Genomic DNA, 21,367 nt, shown 5'->3' with positions numbered 1-21,367 from the left:
CCCTGAGGACTCAAATGACCCAAAAGTCCCCAAGGACCCAAAAGACCCAAAAGTCCCCAAGGACCCAAAAGTCCCCGAGGACCCAAAATACCTAGATGACCCAAAAGTACCCAAAATACCCCGATTATCCCGAATATCCCAAAGACCAAAAAGACCCAAAAGACCCAAACGTCCCTGACAACCCAAAAGATCCAGAGGGCCCAATAGAACAAGAGGACTAAAAACACCCAGACCCAAACGACACTGAAGACCCAAAAGTCCTCGAGCACCCAAAAGACTCCAATGACCCAAAAGAGTCAGAGTCTGGCAGACAGGTATGCTACAACGCGGTGAAGACCAATGAAGATTTGGTCCAATCTACCAATCGGCCCACTTGTTATGCTAAAGTCTCATCTCAAGGTATATGGAATCCCTCTCTGCTTTGGTCGGCTACTCTGTTGTTATTCGTGTTTTTATTTTAAGCTCAACGGCTTGGTGATTTGACTTTGGGATGCAATGAATTGTGAACTTAGAAACCATATAGCATCACAACAGTGTGGTGGAAAAGGTGCAAAGAAAGTCATAGTATTGGAATGAAAACACTTACCTTGTGAGATTTCTTAATTGGAGATTTGTCACACCTTTGAGAACACACACGCACACACACATGATTTTACGCCATGCTTTAATTCAACTTCATAAAGAGATCTATGAGCAAGGAGCACAACTTGAGGCAGGATTTGACAATAATATCAGGAATGAAACATCGCAACAAAACATCGTTTCAATAAACAACAATTGGAATACATTTACATTGTTGAAAAATAAATGTTAAAATTAGGAATTTTCATCTTCCCACCAAACCTTTCATATACTCACTGGACAATTGTCATATATTTGCACCACCTTAGCAGAAATACAGCCATTAATTACAACAGTCAATGTAAAAACAGATCCTCTCAACCAAAGGTCCAGTGAGCTTATTTCCAATCCAAGCAAAATGATGAAATCCATTGTTTCTACTGATGTCAAGTCTTTCCGCTTTTCAAAACGCCTGATCTCTGACTATCAATTTGGATTAAATTCTGGTCACTCAAGCAATGAGTCTGGCATCCTGCACTGTTTGTCAAGCTCACTTCTGGTGGCATACAAAGTTACCTTCCTACCTTTGCTTTCTTACTTCCTCCACTTGCACAGTCAATGTGATGTTATGAATGGAACGCTCTCCTTCTCTCTCCTCTCCCAGTGGAGGCTTGAGGTCCCCAAGGTGTGTGTTGGGCCCAGGCGTGTTCCTCCACTTCATAAATGACCACTCTGATGCTCTTGGAAACACTCTCTGCCTCTTTGCAAATGACTCCATTTGTGTTGTACAATAACCCAATATGGTTGCCAGACCACGTGACCGATGACATCATAAATTTACATTGTCTAATATAATTGTTCCGTAGATCATGCTCAGGAAATTTCAAAATGATCGGACTATGGTGAAAATTCCGTGTCCATCGGACCAACAGTTGCAGAGAAAAAAAAATCATACTGATTGGATAAAGCATTGTACTTGTCGAATTATGACGTCATAATGAAGGCATCGAAGACATCATCATTAACATATCCTATTCCCCATGGGGAGTACTTGACAATGAGCAATGTTTAATTATTTCCCATTGAGCGGTTTCGGAGATGTCGAGGTGCAATGATTTTCCAAGATGGCGGCCATACCACGTGACATATGACGTCATAATTATCGCTAAAAAAATGTTCTGCAGGCGGTGGAGCTCCTATGATGCAAAATTTCGTGACAATCAGACCAATGGTTGCCGAAAAAATGAATTTAAAACATGCAGACACGAACGACATATGTAAGTACCCATGGCATACGTACGACACAAGCAAATGATCGCTTAACCCCGCTTTTCACTTCCTGAGTGCAGGATAAATCAAATCAAAAGATTCTATCTTTGGGCAACGTAAATGTTTCGACAAATACAGCATACCTGACATAAAACAGCATGTAGGCCTTTTGTTTCAGTACAGTCGTGATTTTTACTTCCTTTACATCTTCATTCTTCTTCATATACCAGGCTCGATTACTTCCCTGCAAGAGCAATTATTGCAATACTAATGAGTACAAAGGAAACAGAAAAAGAGCAATCAGCATTTAACAAAATTAAAACGATGTCAAAAAGGTTTGACAAATATTGATATCTTTGGTGAGTTAGCATTAAGCTGTCTATGAGATTATCTGGATCAGAAAGCAGAAAATTCCAAGAGTGTTTCTATATTGATTGATTGCACGGCACTACACACACCCACAAACTAATTCCGGCAGATGGGAGGCCAAGTTCAACACTGATCTGAGGGACGGCGCACACACACTGACACTGATGAATCACCCTGCCTGCGAAACACCAGGATGACAAATTGGCGTGTGTGTCATTGGCGTCATTGGCATGTGTGTGTGTGTAACCTTTCTCAGAGATGGCTGAACGGATCTTCCATCAAACTTTCAGAGGTTCATCAGTGAATGTCGTGGAGTGTTTTAGGCAAAAATAAATTTGATAATTTTGAAAAAAAAAGTTCGATTCAGTATATATATATATATATATATATATATACACAAAGAATTAAGTTAAGCACCCCCCCGTTTTTTTACAACCTCGCACATTACAAGTTTGTTGTCGTCAAAACAGTGTAATATACCCATGATATTGCTATATTTTCTGGAGAAGTGATATTATGGTCACATAAAAACATAACAATCATGCCGTTTTCAATATTTTATTCTGAATAATTTAAGGTGAAATTTTTTGGGAATTTTAGGCATATTTTCACCTCAATTTAAGTATGGAGCTATAGGTCCATCACGGACAGTGTGGATGACGTTTATGTTTTCTAACGTACAGTCATTGTTCTGAGAAGACCTCTAGCGATCTTTGCGTCAATAACGTGTGTAGGACCCACGTGATCGGATGGAGCAAGGTGCTGTGACAACCATCCCCTGGCCTGCGTACAGTCCTGACCTGAACCCCCTCGAGCACGTTTGGGACATGTTGGGACGACAAATTGCGAAGATGGTCCCTCCAATAGCCAATCTGGATGAATTGGAACGTGCATTACATCGGGAATGGAACAACCTGCCACAGCAACGCATACGACGGCTTACAGGGTCTATGAGACGTAGGGTTGAGTCAGTGATCCGATCACGTGGGTCCTACACACGTTATTGACGCAAAGATCGCTAGAGGTCTTCTCAGAACAATGACTGTACGTTAGAAAACATAAACGTCATCCACACTGTCCGTGATGGACCTATAGCTCCATACTTAAATTGAGGTGAAAATATGCCTAAAATTCCCAAAAAATTTCACCTTAAATTATTCAGAATAAAATATTGAAAACGGCATGATTGTTATGTTTTTATGTGACCATAATATCACTTCTCCAGAAAATATAGCAATATCATGGGTATATTACACTGTTTTGACGACAACAAACTTGTAATGTGCGAGGTTGTAAAAAAACGGGGGGGTGCTTAACTTAATTCTTTGTGTATATATATATATATATATATATATATATATATATATATATCTATACACTACATGGTCAAAAGTATGTTTACACCCAAGCATCACGCCTGTTTGTGCTAGTCGAACACCGAATTACAAAATCATGGGTTGGTCCCCCCTTTGCTGCTGTAACAGCCTCCAGTCTTCTGGGAAGACTTTCGACTATATGTTGGAACATTGCTGCGGGGATTTGCTTCCATTCAGCCACAAGAGCGTTAGTGAGGTCGGGCACTGATATTGGGCGATTAGGCCTGGCTCACAGTCGGCATTCCAATTCATCCCAAAGGTGTTTGATGGGGTCGAGGTCAGGGCTCTGTGCAGGCCAGTCAAGTTCTTCCACACGGATCTCGACAAACCATTTCTGTATGGACTTCGCTTTGTGCACTGGGGCATTGTCATGCTGAAACAGGAAAGAGCCTTCCCCAAAACTGTTGCTACAAATTTGGAAGCACACAATTGTCTAGAATGTCATTGTATACTGTAGCGTTAAGATTCCCCTTCACTGGAACTAAGGGGCCCAGCCCGAACCATGAAAAACAGCCCCAGACCATTATTCCTCCTCCACCAAACTTTAAAGGTGGCACTATACATTTGGGCAGGTGGCGTTCTCCTGGCATCCACCAAACTCAGATTCATCCCGCGGAGTGCCAGATGGTGAAGTGTGATTCATCACTCCCGAGAACGCGTTTCCACTGCTCCAGAGTCCAATGGTGGCAAGCTTTACACCACTGCAGCCGATGCTTGGCATTGCGCATGGTTATCTTAAGCTTTTGCGCGGCTGCTCGGACACGGAAACCCATTTCATGAAGCTCCTGACGACCAGTTGTTGTGCTGACGTTGCTTTCAGAGGCAGATTGGAACTCAGTAGTGAGTGTTGCACCGAGGACAGACGATTTTTACGCGCTTCAGCACTCCGCGGTCCCGTTCTGTGAGCTTGTGTGGCCTACCACTTTGTGGCTGAGCTGATGTTGCTTCGAGACGTTTCCACTTCACAATAACAGCACTTACAATTGACCGGGGCAGCTCTTACAGGGCAAAAACTTGACGAACTGACTTGTTGGAAAGGTGGCATCCAATGATGGTGCCACGTTGAAAGTCACTGAGCTCTTAAGCTCGGCCCAATCGACTTCAAAATGTTTGTCGATGGAGAATGCATGGCTGTGTGTTTGATAATATATACCTGTCAGCAATGGGTGTGGCTGAAACAGCCAAATCCACTAATTATAATGGGTGTCTGCATACTTTTGGCCATGTAGTACAAATATGTACAGTATATATATATATATATATATATATATATATATATATATATATATATATATATATATATATATATATATATATTAATTGTAAAGATACAGGTGCACACAAAATAGTTTAATTTGAAACGAATTAAATAATTCAACTATCACAGAACATGGTTATACGAGCTGTTGAGAAGGACAGTACTTAAGTGGCCATCATAGACGGGCCCTTCAGCTAGTGATTATAATGGATGCAAGTGGACATATTTATATTGCACATTTATGTGCCATCTCGTTCTTCTATGAGCCAGGCCTTTGTGTACAAAATAATAATAATAAGGGGACAGAAGCATGTTATCTTCCCATCAACGTAAACATCTATGACAGCTATACCTTGACATATGAGAGATAACTGCCCGATGTGCAGTCTTCGCCAGTGTGTACAATGACGGCGTAAAGCTTGTACATCAGTTTGGCCTTGCAGGGGTGTGTTAGGTATGGCCGCAGGTCCAACTCTTTGGAGAACTTAACATTCTGAAAGGGAAGGAAAAACAGGAACACTTTAGGAAATGTTGTGTCATGCCACCCTGGTATGTATGCATTTGCCTTCCAATAATAAACTGAATCTCCTGCTTTGAAAAAAGGCAAAAGTATAACTGTCTCCTGTATCCTGGAACTCAAACTATGTACTGAAAACATACTGTTTCTACTATATGAACTATTTCCAAACAGAGGGGAATTTTGCATAGTGCTGCCTTTCCATAGCTTGCCCTTCAGCGCCCATCCCAGTTGCCTGGAGGGAATTAGAAGACAAAACATAGTGAGGCCTGGTACAATATGTACACCAGACAAGAAGCAGAAGTAAAATGACCTCCTCTCAAAGTGAAAAATGAGTCAGCTGGGTTTTTATTGACAACCCATTGTTGAGAGTGTAACTCTCATCAAACTTCCAGAAGCTTATAATCCAAATCTCCTGTGATTTCTCATGGGATCTAATAATATCCTCATCAGATTCTCATGAGGTTTCATGAGATATGCATCTGAGATTTTGTAAACAAAGTCTCGATGTATTCCATTGTGCCTAATTTTCACTACTTCCATTGTGGCCAACATATAATTAACCTTGTCAATCTTCCCGTTGACGGACTTGTCAAAACGCTTGAGCACCAAGGTCAGAACGTTCGGCGGATCGTGGATGGAGTGAGCGTGATAATCATACTTTGCATCACAACTGCAAAAGAAAAATAGCAAAAGTCGTCACCAAGAAAAAGATGACATCAATATCAATCACAGGAATTGAAGTTCATTGTCATGATGAATGCATTGTAACAAACTATTAAAACCAAAAGCAAAATCAAATCAAATGTTGGCAGGAACACCAAAAGTGCAACTAAAAAACAAACTTTTCTGATAAGGTGTCATTTCAGTGCCCATCCAGGTTTCCTCACAGCATTAAGCATCAATTACAGTGTTAAAGTGCATAACATGTACACCAATAACAGGACTACTACAACAACAACTACTACTACAACTACTACTACTACTACTACTACTACTACTACTACTACTACAACTACTACTACTCTCACTACTACGCCACACCATTTTGCTGCTCCTCGAGGTGTGCTAATTTTCGACATTTCCTCCTCATCCTCCTCCGTTTTTGTTTGTATTGTTGTTTTGTTTTGGTTATCTTAACCGAGTTGGTTCATTTTAGTATTTTATTTTGACGTTCCGTTTGATTTAATTAGTCCTTTTGGTTTCAGGCCTAGCCGCGGCATGCGGCCGCGCCCGTGTGGGACTAGTTACGCCTTATTGCGGCGATATCGTGAAAGTACTTGGCGACCATTTTGTTCTTTGGTTTAATCATCATTTAGTGTGCTGAAATTGCTCACTGTGGTGAGCAGGTGTGTCAGTGAGCATTATTTGATGAATAACGTGTATTTGTTACCTTGGTTCTGAGAGGACAATTAATTATTTTTGAATCATGCCGATGCATAATGAATGGGCTGATGTCGCTATTTTTTCACTATTTTCCTGGATTTTGTTGTTGTTTTTTTACACCAAATTAGTTGCTATTTTTTCACTATTTTGCTGGATTTTGTTGTTTTTTTACACCAAATTAGTTGCTATTTTTCACTATTTGCCTGGATTTTGTTGTTTTTTTTACACCAAATTAGTTGCTATTTTTTTCACTATTTCCACGAATTTTTTTAAATCAAATTAGTTGTTATTTTTTCACTATTTTCCTGGATTTTTTTTCACCAAATTAGTTGCAATTTTTTTCACTATATCCCTGAATTTTGTTTTTTTACACCAAATTAGTTGCTATTTTTTCACTATTTTCCTGGATTTTTGTTTTTTTTACACCAAATTAGTTGATATTTTTTCACTATTTTCCTGGATTTTGTTGTTGTTTTTTTACACCAAATTAGTTGCTATTTTTTCACTATTTTGCTGGGTTTTGTTGTTTTTTTCACCAAATTAGTTGCTATTTTCCACTATTTTCCTGGATTTTTTTTTTACACCAAATTAGTTGCTATTTTTTCACTATTTTCCTGGATTTTTGTTTTTTTTTCACCATTTTCCTGAACTTATACTTTTTCCATCAATTTCGTTGTTATTTTTTCACGACGTTTTTGTTCCAAAAGTGGCTATTTAAAATATATTCTATTTTTTTCCTAATTTGTTTTGTTCCAAAACTCACTCTTTAAAAACTATTTTTCTCCCAGTTGTTTTTCTTCAACTAAGAAACACACATTTAATGTGCTATTAAAAGATGAACTTGACACCTCTCATCATGTGTGTATCCTGTAAACACATGCATGATTGACTCACATGAAGAGTAAGTTGAACGGTGGGCCCCACCACTGGACTACATCCAATATCATAGCATATCATTTACCACCGGAAACCCGAAGAGGGTGCGCACCCACTGCACTAACTCCCTCCAGGCCCCCACCACACCCCTGCATTGCGCTATGTCGAATCGTCGATAGATAAAGATTTACATGCGATAACTCAATTTTATTCCTTCCCCGGGGATTTCTGAAGGTAAAATGTGAAACTTCCCACCTCTCGCAATCCACGTCCGACTCAATCCTCTGGGAGAAGTGGCGCTTCAAGGCCGACGTCACATTGGTCACGTGCTGTGGGTAAAGGGCACAACAATGAGAAGGTGTGAACAAATAAATTCCAAAATAACAATCGGACATGAATCGTGGCGGCAAGTGCTTCAAATACTGGCCATTTGATATCCACATTTGAGGGATATAAAATAAATTGTATTAAACGAAACATATGGATGAATCATCGTGCCTGTGAAACACCAGGATAACAGTTTTTGTTTGGGAAACAAATAACATGTTTTGATAACTCCCCCTTCAGTGGAGGATGAATGTGCATGTGACGTCACCACATTGGTTGTCCGCCATCTTGGTGTACAAGCAAACAAAAGGAAACTACATGTGGGCTGCATCTTTGTGTTTACATCAGTTAAAAGAGGAGTTAAAATGGTGAAGCTTTGCGCATTATTTTGTTGTGACAATTGTACCGATGGAGGATTGGTTACCGTGTCATAGACTACCGACGGCACAACAATATGGAGACTTGCGAGTTATGAGGGACGCGTTCAAGTTGGATTCGGAATGAGATTCTCACAGTAGTCCAAGAAACGGCAAACGTGTGTGTGTGTGTGTGTGTGTGTGTGTGTGTGTGTGTGTGTGTGTGTGTGTGTGTGTATCAATATGTGTATGTATGTGTTTGTGTGTGTGTATCAATATGTGTATTTGTGTGTGTGTGTGTGTGTGTCAATATGTGTATTTGTGTGTGAGAGAGTGTGTGTGTGTGTGTGTGTGTGTGTGTGAGTGTGTGTGTGTTTGTGTGTGTGTGTGTGTGTATCAATATGTGTATTTGTGTGTTTGTGTGTGTGTATGTGTGTTTGTGTGTGTGTGTGTGTGTCAATATCTGTATTTGTGTGTGTGTGTGTGTGTGTTTGTGTTTGTGTGTGTGTGTGTGTGTGTGTGTGTGTGTATCAATATGTGTATTTGTGTGTTTGTGTGTGTGTGTATCAATATGTGTATTTGTGTGTTTGTCTGTGTGTATGTGTGTGTGTGTGTGTTAATATCTGTATTTGTGTGTGTGTGTGTGTGTGTGTGTTTGTGTGTATCAATATGTGTATTTGTGTGTGTGTATCAATATGTGTATTTGTGTGTGTGTGTGTGTTTGTGTGTGTGTGTGTGTGTGTGTGTGTGTGTGTGTGTGTGTGTGTGTGTGTGTGTGTGTGTGTGTGTGTGTGTGTGTGTGTAAGTTGTTGTTGGATATCTGAACTGTATTGATGGATACTGATACTGCATCCATGTTTTGACCGTCTGAAACTCCCTTGAAGTAAACATATCTGCCCTCAACTTTTCAGGATTGACAGGAGTAGACCCAGCAGAACTCGAACTTGAACTGGCTGGTTTGCAGGAAGGACAAGGACATGTGGAGTTCGAAATTCAGAGGCTTCGTGACCAAACTCGAAAGTCGAGAAAGGCACAGATCTACCCTGTTACAGATCTACCCTGGTACAGATCTACCCTGGCACAGATCTACCCTGGCACAGGTCTACCCTGGCACAGATCTACCCTGGTACAGATCTACCCTGGCACAGATCTACCCTGGCACAGGTCTACCCTGGTACAGATCTACCCTGGTACAGATCTACCCTGGTACAGATCTACCCTGGCACAGATCTACCCTGGCACAGATCTACCCTGGCACAGGTCCACCCTTGTACAGGTCTACCCTGTTACAGATCTACCCTGGCACAGATCTACCCTTGTACAGGTCTATTCTGGTACAGATATACCCTGGCACAGATCTACCCTGGCACAGATCTACCCTGGCACAGGTCTACCCTGCCACTTCAACACAGATGTCCTGAATTCGATGATTTCAAAAAAACAAGCCAATTGTGTTTGAAGTTTGGAATTCTTTCCCGGATACCGACAGTAACATGGAGAGATATGCACTTGGCATTCTGTCCACCTTCGGATATACTTTCCGATGCGAGCAGGTGTTTTCAAGTATGAATTTCATAAAAAATCACACTGAGAAACTAATTGAACAAGGCGAGTTCAGAGTCTTGCTTGAAAATGAAAACGACTCCATTCTGTCCAAACATCGAACAACTCTGCAGAGAAACTCGACAGCAGAAATTGAACTAAAATATGGGTAATCTGACTCAAGATACTGAAGAAAAATGAATGGCCGCTTTAGTGATGGAAACGCAATAAACATGTGTTGAGTTACAAATCAATGTTTGTGTCTTTTTCCTGTTATTCAATTCCAGAACAATGCAGCTCTCAATATATTACCTTTTGACCAAATTTGAAAAAAATGGATCTTCTTGTCATTTGGGTTAGGTGAGGAGGCACAGCCCCACCCTCTTCCCACATGTGCAGGGTGGTAGTGCCTCGACAGATTGCATGTCACTGCATATACGATGCATTTACGATGATGGACAGAGTCAGAAACGGGGCGTATGGATTGGGTCTCGCTCGTCCGTCCGTCTGTGTGTGCATGCGTGTATCCACAACCATATATCGTACATGTTTGGACCGATTTTGCTCATAGTAGACACAAAGACAACACATGATTGTATACATATGCACATCATTTTGTTTCGCGATGCGATCAACGATGACCGACTGGCGGCCATTTTAGATGCAAAAAACCTGATGTGGAACACTTCCTCAACCATATCTCGGAGATGTATGGACGAATTTTGTTCATACTTGACACAAAGACAACACATGATTGTATACATATGCACATCATTTTGTTTCGCGATGCGATCAAAGATGGCCGACTGGCGGTCATTTTAGATGCAAAAAAACCCCGATGTTAAACACGTCCTCAACCATTTCTCGGACATGCATTTATTGATCTTATTCAAACTTGCCGCACAGATAAGGAATGAGGGCTTACATATGCAAAATGTTTTGTTTTGGAATCCCACCAAAAATGGCCGACTGGCGGCCGTTTAGCTCTGCAAAGCAAAATTACTAAAACCATGGGGGCCATGACATTTTATGTCTTATTGTCCTTGTTAAATCGTCAAAACGAAATTCCAATGTGTACTTCAGAGAGTGAGTTGGGGTCAGAATTTCTGGCGTATTTGAACATGTGAGTTCAAAAGATAGCTCCTCGTCACAGGTCTGTCATGTGAAGTCAGAGGAGATTTAATAAGACCAGCCAAAATCACCCGGCGTTCCCCGGGTTCTTTTTGAATGCATTTACTACTATAATTCAGCTTTTACTCGCGGCCGTGGAAGATTGACTACTATATAATTTAGCTCAGCTTTTAATTGTGAAATGGGCCCAGCCCGGCCGAAGCGGCCTCGACCGGCCTCGCCACCGAGCCGATAACCTTCCCGGGGCCCGTCCCGACATTTTTTGTATTGGAGGTTTCCTCCTATATTTCACCGTTCAGGAGATTAGCTTGCGCAGACAAACAAACAAACAAACAAAAACTTTTCTTTCACATATTTTGATAGAAGATAGACGATAGATATGTATGTAAAAAAAAATACAGTACATGTTGATACATGTAAAGTAATTTTTTTAAACGGTCTCTGGGGTTGCAGATCTGATTTTTAATGAAGTTTTTACATACCTTTATGTCCAACACGATATGTTCGACATATTCATGGAGATGCGACACCTTTGAACAAAACTTGCATTTCACTGTAAAATTGGCAAGAAAAAAAAGATTCCAAGGTTGAAACGTAACTCAAGCAAAGAACAATGCACGCATTTTACTGAAACAGTTGGACAATAACATATATGTAAAGTACACAACCATTTTATAATGCACGTCACATGATGGCTCGGTCATATAAATACAGACTCTTCACTGCCATTTCGCACAATAAGGATTTATTTTATATGCTCGTTTCCAGATATTTACACTCAATCACAGGACTTCATTCCGTCTGATATTTAGCTTTGGCAATGTGCAAGTTACAAGCAATGAAAGTTGATGGTTTGCCAAAGTTTCAAACAACTCTGGCAGGAATTCCAGTCTTGAAAATGACTATTGAAAGTCTTTGGAGAAGACAAACTCAAAGTTGAAATCTGAAGTTGAAACCAAAAATCACTGAAAAGTTGAAATTTGTTTTATTTCATTTTTCTACCTGTAAAAATGTTTTTACCTCCGCCACCAAAGGTAGATGGAGGTTATGTTTTCACCCATGTCTGTCTGTCATACTTTCTTATTGTCTGTCTGTCTGTTCGTGAACAAGATATCTCAAAAAGTTGTGGATGGATTCGAACCAAATTTGGCAGAGATGTCGTGTATGTGACATCGACGAAATGATTCGATTTTGGTGGAGATGCGGATTCGAATCCGGCTACTAGAATTTTAAAAGGGATTCTTCACCATTGGGAGATGGGGCCAAAAACGATACATAGCAGGATATCTCAAAAAGTTGTGGACGGATTTGGACGAAACTTGGTGCACAGGTTGGGTGTACGACAAGGACTATTCAGTTCGATTTTTGTGAAAATCTGAATACGCATTTGGATATGACAATTATTTAATTTTTATGTGATTCTTCACCATTGAGTGATGGGGCTAAAACCAACATATAGCAGGATATCTCAAAAGGTTATGGACGGATTTGGATGAAACTTGGTGCACAGGTTTTGTGTGTGACAAGGAAGAATCGATTCAATTTTGGTGAAGATCCGGATCCGGCTGGTAGAAGTTTTTAAGTGATACTTCACCATTGAGTGATAGGTCCAAAAATGATATGCATACAGCAGGATATCTCAAAAAGTTGTGGACGGATGATTTTGATTAAATGTGATTCTGTATTGTGATTTTCTGCTCTACTCTGGGATACAAAACGTAAACTGTTCACCTGGCGAAGGTGTGCTCTCTACTGAGTGCCATTCTAGTTCTCGCCTGGTAATTACAAACAAATGATATTTTGAATCATAGACTATCTTACTTTCTTGTTTTCTGAGTTTTTCGCCAATGTTCTATTTTGTGGTGTCAGTCAACCCAAACCTAGTCAATCGAGCACATAGTCAACCCAGTTGTCCGACTTTCTGATACACAATAATTATCCAAAACAAGCGTTACGCCTAGGTCCCCCGTCGGTGAAGTGATGTGAGTTGACAAAGTGTAAGACGCAAGGTGGCCATCTTGGATTTTGACGTGGCGAACCAATTTTCAACAGCGTTCTCCCTTATGCGTAGGTACACCCACACACCAGATTAGAAGTTAGTAGTTCGTTTATTTTTCAAGATATTTCGCTCACAATGTTCACAAATATATATGGTGGCGGCCATCTTGGATTTTGACGTGGCGATCCAATTTTCAATAGCGTTCTTCCTTATGCCTAGATACACCCACACACCTGATTAGAAGTTGGTACTTCGCATATTTTTCAAGATATTCCGCTCACAAGGTTCAGACATACATGGCGTCAGACATACATGGCGGTGGCCATCTTGGATTTTTACGTGGGTTGCACCCACAAACCAAATTTGAATTCATTCCTTTTCTTGCGCACGTACGCACGCATGCCCACACGCACGCACGGACGGACGCACGCACGGATGGACGCACGGACGGACACACGGACGGAGGGGAAAACCATAGTCCCCCTTTCGCTCCGCGGTGCGACGGTGGACAAAAAACCTCCCTCACACTTCCTGACCAATCAGCGGTGACAGACTGAAGATAAGGTGTAATATAACGAGCTGCTAATTGCGCAGGAAGTTGCTTTTCATATATTTGTAAACAAGAGAAAATCAGCGTTAAATCATGTATAAAATGAGCTCCATTATGAGCATTAGACCATTAAAAATAAATAAATAAATAAAAACAAAAGCTTGTGGTGGCCGGTAAAACAGAAAAAAGTATTTTGTTGCACATGCACACATTGTTTGGTTTGGAAAACATTGTTTAAAAGACATATTTAACTGATTTCAACGTTTTCAACGGTTTCAACGACTGTTGCCTCGTTGCTTACCTGGTGTTCAAAATGTTCCATACAAATATTAAATCGTCTCATTTTACTTTAAATATCGTCTTCAGAAGAACGACTATTGTGAGATTTGCTTATGGTATGTAAAAGATAAAATAGTTTTTCCGATTGGAATTTTTTCACAATTCTTCACTTTTCCGGTAAACTTGTGGTCATACCATGAATTTATTTGTTAAACATTTTAATGTTGACATATGCAAGTATATATTTTCAAATTGTGTGGTAAACATGTGGAATGAATTGCCTCGTGAAATAGTCTCACAATGTTCTAAAACGTGTTTAGCTCACCTGGACCGAAGTTCAGGGGAGCTTATGCGATGGTGCGTCGTCAGTCAGTCCGTCAGTCAGTCCGTCCGTCCGTCCATCCGTCAGTCTGTCCATCCGTCAGTCCGTCCATCCGTCAGTCCGTCAGTCCATCTGTAAACACTTGAAACTTCATCTCAAATCGCTGATGGGATTGCGACCAAATTTGGCACAAATTATATTTGTTGTGTTGTGACTAAAGTTTGTTCACGGCATCAGGGTCTAAGACGGTATACCGGGGGTCAAAGTGGATCCAGGTATTTATTGATCCAGGTAGGTATTTGCTTTCTTCTCAGAAACTACATATGCAATTCTGATGAAACTTCACCACAGCCTTAATCACCCATGTTCTCCCAAAGTTTGTTCCTGGCATTTAAAAAATCGGGGTCTAAGGTGGTCTATGGGGGGCTTGCCCCCCAAAATAGGTATTTGCATTTTGCTCAGAACCTACACACACAATTTTGATGAAACTTCACCACAACCTTCATCATCCGTGACATACCAATGTTTGTTGAAGGTATTGGAAAAATTGGGATCTGAGGAGGAATAACAGGGTGGGAGGGGAGGAGTATGGTTGCCCCGAAAATAGATATTTTTTTATTTGATTGTTTAAAGTGTCATGATTATGTTAGTATGATTCTACATGCCGCCCTGTCTTCGAGCAAGCATTGAAATTGGTTTAAAATACCTTTAGTCAGTGCCGTATACTGTTTATTCTACCAGGTGAGTGTCAGGGGTATTGCCCCTGTTTTAAGAATCGATACTGTTTTGAACAACTCAATATGGGTAAATATTTAAGAGGCAGGGTATTCGAAGTTGATCAATCGACCTGACCCACCAACTTGCAATATTATAAATATACATATATATATATATATATATATATATATATATATATATATATATATAGTCAAGTGAAAAAGTAAGTACACCGCATGTAAAGTTTTGACTTTTTCAACATATTTCAACATTCAGCTATTTGATCTTCATTTCAACAATATTGATAGATAAAGGTGATATAATATAACAAATATCATGAAACATTTACATTTTGTAGGCCATTGTATAATTTAAATAAACATAAATGCAAATTTCGCATGTGGAAAAAGTAAGTACACCCCCACATTTATTCATTTTTGGAGAATAAGAAATTGATGCAGGAATTAAGAAATCGATGTAGAAATAAGAAAGCAGGAATGCGAGAAGGCAGGAAAATTTATGATTTTAGGTGATGCTTACTTTTGATCTTTAGACCTTTTGACAAAATTATTAATTTGTCTTCTCCATATTCTCATCATAAAGTTTTGTTGAAAATTTCATGACAAAAGCTCAAATCGTAAAAAAAAGTTGCGGTCCAGGCAGACACACAGAAGTGATTGTAATAAACTGTTCAGCAGCTGTGTTGGGAAATTTTGGAAAGAGGTCAATCAGAGGCAAGAGAAAAGGCTGAAAAAGCGAGCAACTGGATGCCAGAAGTGAACTGGAAATTCCCTTGGAAAATTAAAACTAGACTGAAGGCTGATGAGCTCTTTTTGGAGCAAAATATCTCGGAAGGATCTTCAATATCACAGCACCTCGAACACTTCCAAGAATGTAAATGGAATTGCTTTCCAAACAGCCTTTATCCAGTCAGCAACTTAATAGCCATCATCTTTATGGTCTCAATACCAGTCTTGGTGTCCAACCCAGGCAGAGAGCCATGCTGGTGAGCATCTAGTGACAATGAGAATAAGACTGTGTGGGGATCACTTAACCTCATTGGCAGTGAGACCATTAATGGAAAAGAAAAACACAAACGATGGAAATCCCCAATAAACTTACATTGTGAGTTCAGGTTTCCACCAAATGTCTGGCTTATCAGCGTTGATTTCACACTGTGTTCATGATTCCTGAAGGATATGTGACAAAATAACATCAAATCAGTATGAAGCATTGAATAGTTGTGAAGAGATAACTGCACCAAGACATTAGCTATCAAGGAAAATAGATGTTTATACACAAACTTTTTTTATCTAAAATAAGCTCATGCAGCATGGAAGTAAAAGCAAAAGGCAGCTTACCATGTTTACTGCATTTAGTACTTACTGGCATTAGACCAAATATTCAAAATTATAGATGTGGTACAGCAGATTATCAAAATTGGGAACATTTTCTGTCTGGCATTAATTTCTATTAAATTTGTCTTTTTTTCAGCAAATATGTTTCATGAAATCAAACTGCAGCATAAAATCTGTAACCTACATCAGGTTACCCCCAGATGACGGGTCTATGAGGTCCCGGACACCGCATGCCACGATCAACTCTGACCGGATCCTCCCCCCCAACATCGGTTTGCCGTGCTGGTGAGTTAAGTGAGGCAAATAGGGACTGACATAGCAGTTACTGACAGTACCTAGTCAGTCAGTCGTGCAAAACCAACACTGCACCTGAGATCAAACTTAGATAACAAATAAAAGCTGGCTAAACACCTCAGCAGTCTTATGTTTCCAACAAAATGGACAGAATAAGTCAAGACAGGGTTTCTTAAAGAAATGGCATTTATTGCCCATAACAAAAAAGGGAAGTATTTACAACAGCAGGCCAAGCAGGTATTTACAGGCAGATGGGACAATGAAATGGCACATACTGTATGTACAATAATTACAGCATTCATAAATTCCCCTTATCCCCGACGCAAACATTCCCGCAATCCCGCCCTCGTATCCTTATCTACAATGACTTAACATACTACAATCCATATTCCAGCATCATGCATCCAATCTGGAATGGACAGATTGATGATTGGCAAAGAATGATGGGATGAATGATCGGCGACGAAGATGAGGTGATAAACAAATAAATAGATGGGGTAATGGACGGACCCCATGCACATCTTTTACTTGTTGACTCTGGCTCCCACATCCCGAATGAAGCTCGGACCCTCAGATCTCACTCCCCTTCTGCACCTAAGATAGCCACAGCCTCGGTGTTTCCCCACAGTATTTTGACATTGCTCATGGCACGTGTAGAACCTGACCCACCAACTTGCAATATTATAAATATATATATATATATATATATATATATATATATATATATATATATATATATATATATATACAGTGAAACCTTGACTTACGAGTGCACCAACTTACGAGTTTTCCGAGATACGAGCCGTCGCTCGGTCGATTTTTTGCTTTGTGATGCGAGCCGAGATCTGAGTTACGAGCGAGCGAGCTTGGATATAAAACACGTAATCGTCGAAAAACATGAGCGAGGTGTGCGTGTTGTCGACTTGGCGAGGCAGTACGATCGTAGTACTTCTACGATATGTACGATTTTGAAGCAGAAGGAGTCGATAAAGGCTATAACGCCAGCCAAGGGCGTTAAGATTATTTCAAAGCTCCGGACCTCTGTCCATGAAGAGATGGAGAAGTTGTTGTTTGTGTGGTTGACGGAGAAGCAGCTCGCAGGAGATACCGTGACCGAGGGCATCATGTGTGAGAAGGCCCGAGACATTTACGGGGATTTGGTGCAGCAGACGGCAGGAACATCAACGGACGAGGCATCGGAAGAGTCATTCAAAGCCAGTCGGGGATGGTTTCATAATTTTAAGAAGAGGACCGGCATTCACTCCGTCGTCAGGCATGGTGAGGCAGCAAGCTCGGATGTGAAGGCAGCTGAAGATTTTATTATAACTTTTGCCGAACTGATAGAAGCCGAAGGATACATCCCCCAGCAAATCTTCAACTGTGACGAGACAGGGCTCTTCTGGAAAAAGATGCCGAGGAGGACGTATACAACAGCAGAGAAGAGCATGCCAGGCCACAACTTGTTCAGAGTGCCGGCGATAGCTCGCCTTCTCTTTGTGGAAGACACGGTGAGATCCTTAACATCCAACAACTAATGGGACACAAACGGGGCGCCCAGTTTAGCGGTACACACATTGATGAATCACCCTGCCTGTGAAACACCGACATGACAGGTTATAGCTGGGTCGGGATTCAAACCCAGGCTGGACAGTTTAGAGTCAAGTGTGCGTACGTCCAGTCCAGGCCATCATGCCAACTTGTATGCTGCATACAGGTGAAATATAAAGCACGAGATATTTTTTATATATATACAGTATTTCAAAAAAAATTGGTGTGGTTTTTGGGGGGCTGGAACGGATTAATAGCATTTCAATTCATTTTAATGGGGAAATTTAATTTGAGAAACGAGCAAATTGAGTTACGAGCTCGGTCACAGAACGAATTAAACTCGTAAGTCAAGGTTTCACTGTATATATATATATATATATATATATATATATATATATATATATATATATATATATATATACAGTAGTGACCCCTAATTCCGAACGCCCCTCATCTCGAACTACTCTAATTCCGAACCGTAAATTCGAGAAAATTTTGTCCCTAATTCCGAATGTATTTCTATAACCGAACCGCCAACATAGCGTTAGCGTCGTTCATATTTCCCGCTGCGAGCGTCGAGATTTTGAAGGCTTTGAAGAACCTATTGTGCCTGCTATTGTAGCATTGGGTCAGTCCATGGGCTTGGAGGTGAGTGAAGAGGATGTGGAGGAGTTAGTGGAGGATCACAACAAGGAACTCACCACAGAAGAACTTCAGCACCTCCACAAGATGCAGCAAGAAGAAGTGGCAGTGGAAGTTTATTTAGAGGAGGAAGAGGGAGCTAGTGGTAACATTTCCAGTGCTGAAATTAAAGAACTGTGCTTCCATTGGTCTAAAACACAGGCCATTGTTGAAAAGTGGCACCCTAATAAAGCAGTGGTTAACAGGAGCATTAACTTGTTCGGTGACAATGTGATTGACCACTTCAGAAAAATTAAGAAAAGTCGCCAACACCAGGCAACTTTGGAGAGGTGGTTCTCTAAAGAAAGCAAGCCTTGTGAGCCCCAACCCTCTACAAGTGGTGTTAAGAGACAAAGAGAGCAAACACCAGAAGCACAGTCATCTGATGTTAGCTTGGAAGGTGCCTCACCTTCCAAGCAATAAAACCCTCTCCCTCCTTCCTCTTCTCCAGCCTCCACATGCACCATCAGAACTCTCCACTAAGGTAAATGCAGTTATTTTCATGTTAGTACATTTATTTCTTGTTTTTATTATTATTATTATTTGATATTTAGGGCATTTACTCATCTTATTTTACCTTGAATCATGTGTATTTGCAGTTAACAGTGTCTTGGTAAGGGGTTTTTGGGGTCCAGGAACGGATTAATTCACTTTCCATTATTTCTTATGAGGAAAATAGTTTCTAATTCCGAACTTTTCCCAATCCGAACTGCCGCTGGAACGAATTAAATTCGGATTTAGAGGTCCCACTGTATATATATATATATATATATATATATATATATATATATATATATATATATATATATATATATATATATATACATGTATATATTATATATATATTTGTATGTATATATATATATATATATATATATATATATATATATATATATATATACACATACATACATGGCATTTAATATGGAATTTTTTTTTTTCTTAACGGGTTTACTTTCTTAACGGTATCCGAGATACGAGCCGTCGCTCGGGCGGTTTATTGCTTTGAGATGCGAGCCGAGATCTGAGTTACGAGCTTACGCCACCCGCCACCAGGTGGGTTCCGGTCACGTGGTTATCTTGCCGTGCAAGCATTTCTGCCGTATATAGCTGCTGTTTAAGTCTATATGTATATAGTCTGCCGTATATAGCACCGGTGCGGTAAGCCAGAGCAGGCCAGCGGCCGAAAACAGGTGTAAAAAGAGACAAACACGCTGACGATACAAACAATTCGCACACCTTTCACGTAATCGAAAACCTCGACATCTATACTGGGGAATTCTCGGCGAAGCAGCGCCACACAAGCTTCCATGCTCACACTAAGGCCTAGCTTCGAACCCGGCAAGTTGCAAAGGAAGTGCGTCACCGATACGTCACTCAATGTAGTTGTTGTTGTTGTTGTTGTTTGTGTTCGTTTGCAATTATTTCAACCTTAGGAGATTATTTTTTTTCCCCTCAGATCCCTCAGATCAAACACGCATTTATAAAAACGTTATAAAACGAAGGCTGTAACAAAAGTCAAAATATAATTTAAAATAGAATACCTTTAAAAAAAAATTGAGTGCCAAGGGCAGTACTGAGAAGAAGAAGAGGATGATGTGCTTGGATATAAAACACGCAATCGTCGAAAAACATGAGCGAGGTGTGCGTGTTGTCGACTTGGTGGGCGGATGTGAAGTCTGTGCACGAGTGAACGAGCTCTGTTTTTCTCTGCCGGTGTTTTCATTCCCTGTATTTTACTGTTTGCATTTATTTCTTATTATTTACTTATTGCTTTGATTATTGCTTGTTTGTCCTGCATTTTTCGTCAGTCTTTTCTGTCCCTGCTTTCCCCCCTTCTTCCTCCTGTTTGGGGGGCGTTGCCCACCAGACAGGGGGGAGTCTTGTGCTCCCCTTCGTCTCCCGTCCCTCCCCCCCCCCCCTCCACCCCGAGTGTTGTCCTCCGCCCCCCCTAGAACCCCGGCATGGCGAGCAGGCGCCATAATTGTGTCCGGTTTCGATTGATTGATGTTGCTTGTAGTGTGCCGGCCGGAGATAGATTTGGTAGAGATGTATTGTTGGGTGTGCTGGGGTTCAAGGCTGTTGACTTTTTCTGCCTGATCTCCCTCGCCCGTGGCTTCGACGTGTCCTTCCAAACAGGGCAGGGACTTGCCGAGTTCTGGCGCCGGTGGGCTACCGCTCGGTCTGCTGGGAAACTGGCAGACTGGGCGGTCGAGGCTCTCTCAGAAACACAGGAGAGAGTCGTGACCGTCCACCTGTACAACGAAGGCGTGAGTGACTATGATGTCAAGGTTTGGCTCAGTCGATACGCGGACATCCGAGGCCCAGTACGGCTCGTCCGGAACAGCCTCGGTATTTGGACCGGTTCTCGGCAGTTCCGGGTAAAGCTGCGGACGAGGCAGGACGGCACGGCCACCCATATCCCGAATGGAATAATGGTTGGGATGGACCGAGGCCAAGTCTTTTACGCGGGACAGCCGAAATTGTGCCGCCGATGCGGTCAACTTGGCCACTTGATTACTGGGTGTACAGCGAGTATCTGCACCCAGTGTGGCGAGTTGGGACATTTGAGGGAGCGCTGCACCCAAGCGGTGCGGTGCAACCTCTGTGGTGCGCCGGGGCACACTTTCCGCTCCTGCCCGCAGAGTTAC

The 21,367-nt window shown here is 41.1% G+C and overlaps 1 long non-coding RNA gene across 1 annotated transcript; it reads right to left on the bottom strand.

The window, feature by feature from the left end:
• Positions 1–7,858: 7,858 nt before the first annotated feature.
• Positions 7,859–16,022, bottom strand: LOC137430864 (uncharacterized). Its single transcript, XR_013623988.1, has 3 exons — positions 15,958–16,022; positions 11,451–11,521; positions 7,859–7,941 (listed from the first exon to the last, which is right to left on the bottom strand). It is a non-coding gene; the product is annotated as an uncharacterized LOC137430864 (long non-coding RNA).
• Positions 16,023–21,367: the final 5,345 nt, after the last annotated feature.

The sequence above is a fragment of the Myxine glutinosa genome, chromosome 7, assembly GCF_964187855.1.
Source record: "Myxine glutinosa chromosome 7, kmMyxGlut1.1, whole genome shotgun sequence".
In the NCBI taxonomy this organism is placed as follows: Eukaryota; Metazoa; Chordata; class Myxini; order Myxiniformes; family Myxinidae; genus Myxine; species Myxine glutinosa.
Note: the sequence above shows the minus strand (reverse complement) of the source record. Positions and strands in the feature narration are given on the sequence as shown.